The sequence below is a fragment of the Nomia melanderi genome, unplaced genomic scaffold (assembly GCF_051020985.1).
Source record: "Nomia melanderi isolate GNS246 unplaced genomic scaffold, iyNomMela1 scaffold0136, whole genome shotgun sequence".
Taxonomy (NCBI): domain Eukaryota; kingdom Metazoa; phylum Arthropoda; class Insecta; order Hymenoptera; family Halictidae; genus Nomia; species Nomia melanderi.
The window spans coordinates 45,001-52,500 of NW_027475251.1; the positions used below are offsets into that span (position 1 = coordinate 45,001).

Here is a 7,500-nt window from a genome sequence, read left to right on the forward strand (position 1 = left end):
AAAAAAAAAGAAAAACACCTTTTCTCTCTCTCGGGGTAAAAGAGTCGATGTGTATTGTGTATAAAGGTTCTGCGAGAAGTCTCGTTTTGACGTGTGTTCCGCCGATAACGACGATCCTCCGAAACGGGGATACAGAAACGTTACACCTCACAACACGATCTCCGTCTCTTCTCTATAGCAGAAACCGATAAAAATACACCTCCCGAAAGAGAGTATATGGTGATTCTTTTTATATATATATATTTCGAAATTCAACTGAACGTGGCGGAAGCGCACGGTGGTGGTCCAGCGAGGACACGCGACGACGGGGAATAAGAACTATTCGACCCGTTACGAATACGCATGCTCGTCCCGCACGATTTTAACACACACCGTGTTTTTCTCCAGTCGTCAAAGCGTTCGTGCGTCGAATTCGAAAAATAAAAAAAAGAAATACACCTTTTCTCTCTCTCTCGGGGTAAAAAGAGTCGATGTGTATTGTGTATAAAGGTTCTGCTGCGAGAAGTCTCGTTTTGCCGTGTGTTTCGGTAACGACGATCCTCCGAAACGTACATCTCATTCGTAAGAGAGGAAGAAAACAATCTCCCTGGGGCCAGTCGGTAATATACCGACATACGACGTGTCGTGCACATCCGTCTCACGCACGGTATACAAAATATGAATAAAACGTGTGTAGTCTCTCTCTCTCGACTTCTTAATATTTTCTTTCACCTCTGACGCATCATTTCAGGTGACGTCGGGAGCGCGGGAAAAAAAATTTTTCTAAACACACGAAACCGTTCATCTCACGAACAGCCGAAAAAGTTGTCGCTCAGATCCATATCGCAGTGGAGCGGTATCCGCGGGCGGTCGTAATTGAACGACGCACGACGCCGCGAACACTCACGCGAGTCCATACAAACGATTCCGATCGTTTTGCAACAACTAGAACGTACACTGTCCGTGAAATTCACAGAATTTTCGCGTGTCCGCGACAAACGCCGACGAGACACCCATCGTTCGCTCGTACGTAGCATCCTTCTCTTAACCCGACTCAGAGACGTTCTTTGCGCCCTTCGGTAAAAAAACGTTCGATCCGAAGAGGTGAACGACGGCGGGGATTTGACAGAGCTACGCAAGCAGTGTATGGTACGTAAACGACCCTCAGCCAGGCGTGGTCCAGGAATTGTATCCGTGGACCGCAATGTGCGTTCGAAATGTCGATGTTCATGTGTCCTGCAGTTCACACGTTGACGCGCAATTAGCTGCGTTCTTCATCGACCCACGAGCCAAGTGATCCACCGTTCAGGGTAATCGTATAAATTTTATATTTCACATATATAATTTTATTCTCACTTGTTCGACCTAATATCTCTCTTCTTTCAAAGAGAAGATAAAAGTTGATACCTGAATCTCCGACCAGCGCGCGAAGGAGATTCAGGCGTCGCCTTGGAGACGACACCGAAGCCTTTCGAGACGAAAAACGTTCAAGTAATATGTATATATTTCTCGACGTTCCGGGCGTATAGTGCATTCAAAAACCCGCGAAAGACGCAGAAGACTCGCACGCGTGGAAACGACGGGGATATATTTTGTATCCTACCCGATACTGAATCCATCGCGTGCAGTCGACCCTCGCGTTCTTCCGATCAGACGCATCTATTGTTGCGCGCATGTTTTCGCGTCGCATCGCGCGAAACGTTGCACGAATCGTACCGATCGATCGATTGAAAGCAAATAATGAAAAAAGACTTCACAGCTGGCTCTTTGCCGGTCATTCGTCCCATGTTATCTCTTGCCGCGAAATTGGCGCGCAAGAGTTGGGTGTCAGACGCGCGGCTTTAAAACGAGCTTCACGGCCGGTCCCTTCGTTACCGCTTTCGTTCTTTCTCTCGGAACGACCATGAACGAACACGACGAGCGACGCTACGGCATACACACGTCCACGGATTCGATTAAAAAAACAGACTTCACAGCTGGCTCTTTGCCGGTCATTCGTCCCATATTATCTCTTGCCGCGAAATTGGCGCGCAAGAGTTGGGTGTCAGACGCACGGCTTTAAAACGAGCTTCACGGCCGGTCCTCTCAATTCCGTGTACGGTACACGCAAGATGCGGGTTCCACTTCCAGACTACCCGGTCCCTTCTCTCTACGAGAATCGATAGTAGAAGAACGGCTCGAAAACGCGTCTCAGAGACTAGGGGAAAAGAAGCGGTATGCGAGCGAAACGAAAACGCATTATGGAAACGTCGCGAAACAATGTTCGACGGTTGCTCGGTTCCAATCGTGCGGCCGTTTCAATTTCTCGTGCGCTTCACCGTCCCTCCGTAACTCTGGCCGATCGCGTATACCGAAGAGCCGACACGCGCAAAAACCACAGGCATTGTATACTGTGTATATATATATATATATGTTACAGTCACAGCCTTCGCGCGTTTTACTCTCCGACGCGGGGTTTCCACGACGAAAGAGAGACAGTTTCGTGGCGGGTGACTCGGCCGAATCGCTACGACGGGTATTTCTATTATAGAACGAATCATCGCCACCCTTTACCAGTGCCCGACGAAGGAATCACAAGGTCATCTGGAGTTTACAATGCCAGCGACGGTAATTCCAACGAAGACCCGATAAGTCAACTCATCGTTCTATTTCTCCCCGTACAGAAAAGCGAATCGACGCTAATGCACCTCGCGCAAGCACGAACGTTCTCTTCGCGTGGATCGTCCCATCGTCCAAAGATGTAAAGACGCATTGGAGATCGTGGTCTCTGGCGGGCTCATTGCACGCCCCACTGCATATCTTTCCTCGAATCGAGAATGATTCGTCCACTAAGGCTGCGAAACTACGCGTCGAGGAAACTAGGGGAAAGAAGCGGGATGCGAGCGAAACGACAATACATTATGGAAACGTCGCGAAACAATGTTCGGCGGTTGCTCGTTTCCTCCTGCGGACGTTTCATTGCTCGGGCGCTTCACGTCCCTCCGTAACCTTCGCGTGCCCCGGAGAGCCGGCAACCGGTGAACCACAGGCGTATAAACTATAGTCTTCTATAGCAAGCCTTCGGCGGTTACTCTCCGACGCGGGGATTCCACGACGAGAGAGAATTTCGTGGCGGGTGACATCGGTCGAAACGCTACGACGGGTATTTCTATTATAGAACGAATCATCGCCACCCTTTACCAGTGCCCGACGAAGGAATCACAAGGTCATCTGGAGTTTACAATGCCAGCGACGGTAATTCCAACGAAGACCCGATAAGTCAACTCATCGTTCTATTTCTCCCCGTACAGACAAGCGAATCAACGCTATCGCACCTCACGCATGCACGAACGTTCTCTTCGCGTGAATCGTCCCATCGTCGAAAGATATAGCCGCTTGGAGATCGTGGCCCATCAAGTTCTTCCGTAACTCCTGCGCGATCGCGTACCCCGGAGAGCAGGCAACCGGTGAACCACAGGCGTATAAACTATAGTCTTCTATAGCAAGCCTTCGCGTTTACTCTACGACGCGGGGATTCCACGACGAGAGAGATTTTCGTGGCGGGTGACACGGCCGAATCGCTACGACGGGTATTTCTATTATAGAACGAATCATCGCCACCCTTTACCAGTGCCCGACGAAGGAATCACAAGGTCATCTGGAGTTTACAATGCCAGCGACGGTAATTCCAACGAAGACCCGATAAGTCAACTCATCGTTCTATTTCTCCCCGTACAGAAAAGCGAATCGGCGCTATCGCACCTCACGCAAGCAGGAATGATCTCTTCGCGTGGATCGTCCCATCGTCGAAAGATGTAAGACGTACAGAAATCGTGGTCCATCACGATTATTCGTAACTCTCCGAGTCGCGTATCTGAGAGTAGGGCAAACGGAGAACCACAGGCATAAATAATACTATATATTTCTTATATAGTTAGCCTTCGCGTTTTACTCTCCGACATGGGGATTCCACGACGAGAGAGAGTTTCGTGGCGGGTGACTCGGCCGAATCGCTACGACGGGTATTTCTATTATAGAACGAATCATCGCCACCCTTTACCAGTGCCCGACGAAGGAATCACAAGGTCATCTGGAGTTTACAATGCCAGCGACGGTAATTCCAACGAAGACCCGATAAGTCAACTCATCGTTCTATTTCTCCCCGTACAGAAAAGCGAATCGACGCTATCGCACCTCGCGCGAGCACGTAACTACTCTTCGCGTGGATCGTCCCATCGTCGAAAGATGTAAGACGCACGGAAATCGTGGCCCATCAACGTTTTTTTGTAACTCTGCCGATCGCGTATCACAGAGCCGAGACGCACATACCACAGGCGTATAATACCGTTTTCTTTCGTATGGTAAGCCTTCGCGTTTACTCTTCGGCGCGGGGTTTCCACGTCGAGAGAGACTTTCGTGGCGGGTGACATCGGTCGAAACGCTACGACGGGTATTACTATTATAGAACGAATCATCGCCACCCTTTACCAGTGCCCGACGAAGGAATCACAAGGTCATCTGGAGTTTACAATGCCAGCGACGGTAATTCCAACGAAGACCCGATAAGTCAACTCAACGTTCTATTTCTCCCCGTACAGAAAAGCGAATCGACGCTGTTGCACCTCACGCAAGCACGAACGTTCTCTTCGCGTGGATCGTCCCATCGTCGAAAGATGTAAGACGCACGGAAATCGTGGCACATCACGTGTTTTCGGAACTCTGTCGACCGCGTATCTCAGAGACGACGCGCGCGAACCACTGGCATATACTATTATATATCGCGTTTTACCCTCCGACGCGGGGATTCCACGACGAGAGAGAGTTTCGTGAGCGGGTTGACTCGGAAGAAACGCTACGACGGGTATTTCTATTGTAGAACGCATCATCGCCACCCTTTACCAGTGCCCGACGAAGGAATCACAAGGTCATCTGGAGTTTACAATGCCAGCGACGGTAATTCCAACGAAGACCCGATAAGTCAACTCAACGTTCTATTTCTCCCCGTACAGAAAAGCGAATCGACGCAATCGCACCATACGCGTGCACGTAAACAACTCTTCGCGTGGATCGTCCCATCGTCGAGAGACGTAAGTTTTCATAGTATGAATTCGCGTTTTACTCTCCGACGCGGGGATTCCACGACGAGAGAGAGTTTCGTGAGCGGGTTGACTCGGAAGAAACGCTACGACGGGTATTTCTATTATAGAACGAATCATCGCCACCCTTTACCAGTGCCCGACGAAGGAATCACAAGGTCATCTGGAGTTTACAATGCCAGCGACGGTAATTCCAACGAAGACCCGATAAGTCAACTCAACGTTCTATTGCTCCCCGTACAGAAAAGCGAATCGACGCAATCGCACCATACGCGTGCACGTAACAACTCTTCGCGTGGATCGTCCCATCGTCGAGAGACGTAAGTTTCCATACTATGAATTCGCGTTTTACTCTCCGACGCGGGGATTCCACGACGAGAGAGAGTTTCGTGAGCGGGTTGACTCGGAAGAAACGCTACGACGGGTATTTCTATTATAGAACGAATCATCGCCACCCTTTACCAGTGCCCGACGAAGGAATCACAAGGTCATCTGGAGTTTACAATGCCAGCGACGGTAATTCCAACGAAGACCCGATAAGTCAACTCAACGTTCTATTACTCCCCGTACAGAAAAGCGAATCGACGCAATCGCACCATACGCGTGCACGTAACAACTCTTCGCGTGGATCGTCCCATCGTCGAGAGACGTAAGTTTCATAGTAAGCCTTCGGCGTTTTACTCTCCGACGCGGGGATTCCACGACGAGAGAGAGAGTTTCGTGAGCGGGTTGACTCGGAAGAAACGCTACGACGGGTATTTCTATTATAGAACGCATCATCGCCACCCTTTACCAGTGCCCGACGAAGGAATCACAAGGTCATCTGGAGTTTACAATGCCAGCGACGGTAATTCCAACGAAGACCCGATAAGTCAACTCAACGTTCTATTTCTCCCCGTACAGAAAAGCGAATCGACGCAATCGCACCATACGCGTGCACGTAAACAACTCTTCGCGTGGATCGTCCCATCGTCGAGAGACGTAAGTTTTCATAGTATGAATTCGCGTTTTACTCTCCGACGCGGGGATTCCACGACGAGAGAGAGTTTCGTGAGCGGGTTGACTCGGAAGAAACGCTACGACGGGTATTTCTATTATAGAACGCATCATCGCCACCCTTTACCAGTGCCCGACGAAGGAATCACAAGGTCATCTGGAGTTTACAATGCCAGCGACGGTAATTCCAACGAAGACCCGATAAGTCAACTCAACGTTCTATTACTCCCCGTACAGAAAAGCGAATCGACGCAATCGCACCATACGCGTGCACGTAACAACTCTTCGCGTGGATCGTCCCATCGTCGAGAGACGTAAGTTTCCATACTATGAATTCGCGTTTTACTCTCCGACGCGGGGATTCCACGACGAGAGAGTGTTTCGTGAGCGGGTTGACTCGGAAGAAACGCTACGACGGGTATTTCTATTATAGAACGCATCATCGCCACCCTTTACCAGTGCCCGACGAAGGAATCACAAGGTCATCTGGAGTTTACAATGCCAGCGACGGTAATTCCAACGAAGACCCGATAAGTCAACTCAACGTTCTATTGCTCCCCGTACAGAAAAGCGAATCGACGCAATCGCACCATACGCGTGCACGTAACAACTCTTCGCGTGGATCGTCCCATCGTCGAGAGACGTAAGTTTCATAAGTAAGCCTTCGGCGTTTTACTCTCCGACGCGGGGATTCCACGACGAGAGAGTGTTTCGTGGCGGGTGACTAGGCCGAAACGCTACGACGGGTATTTCTATTATAGAACGAATCATCGCCACCCTTTACCAGTGCCCGACGAAGGAATCACAAGGTCATCTGGAGTTTACAATGCCAGCGACGGTAATTCCAACGAAGACCCGATAAGTCAGCTCATCGTTCTATTTCTCCCCGTACAGAAAAGCGAATCGACGCTATCGCACCTCGCGCGAGCACGTAACAACTCTTCGCGTGGATCGTCCCATCGTCGAGAGACGTAAGACGCACGGAAATCGTGGTTCATCGCGTCTTTTCCTACTCTCTTGAATCGCAATTTCGTATAGAGCCTACACACGCGAACCACCGGCATATACTATTTCTTCTCTCATAGTAAGCCTTCGCGCGTTTTACTCTCCGACGCGGGGATTCCACGACGAGAGAGTGTTTCGTGGCGGGTGTCTCGGCCGAATCGCTACGACGGGTATTTCTATTATAGAACGAATCATCGCCACCCTTTACCAGTGCCCGACGAAGGAATCACAAGGTCATCTGGAGTTTACAATGCCAGCGACGGTAATTCCAACGAAGACCCGATAAGTCAACTCATCGTTCTATTTCTCCCCGTACAGAAAAGCGAATCGACGCTATCGCACCTCGCGCGAGCACGAAACAACTCTTCGCGTGGATCGTCCCATCGTCGAAAGATGTAAGACGCACGGAAATCGTGGTTCGGCGGGCTCTATGCGCCTTGTTCAA

At 50.1% G+C, this 7,500-nt stretch overlaps 1 non-coding gene across 1 annotated transcript; it reads right to left on the reverse strand.

Moving 5' to 3' along the window:
• Positions 1 to 1,137: 1,137 nt before the first annotated feature.
• LOC143175582 (5.8S ribosomal RNA) lies at positions 1,138 to 1,292 on the reverse strand. The gene has a single exon (XR_013000307.1). It is a non-coding gene; the product is annotated as a 5.8S ribosomal RNA (ribosomal RNA).
• Positions 1,293 to 7,500: the final 6,208 nt, after the last annotated feature.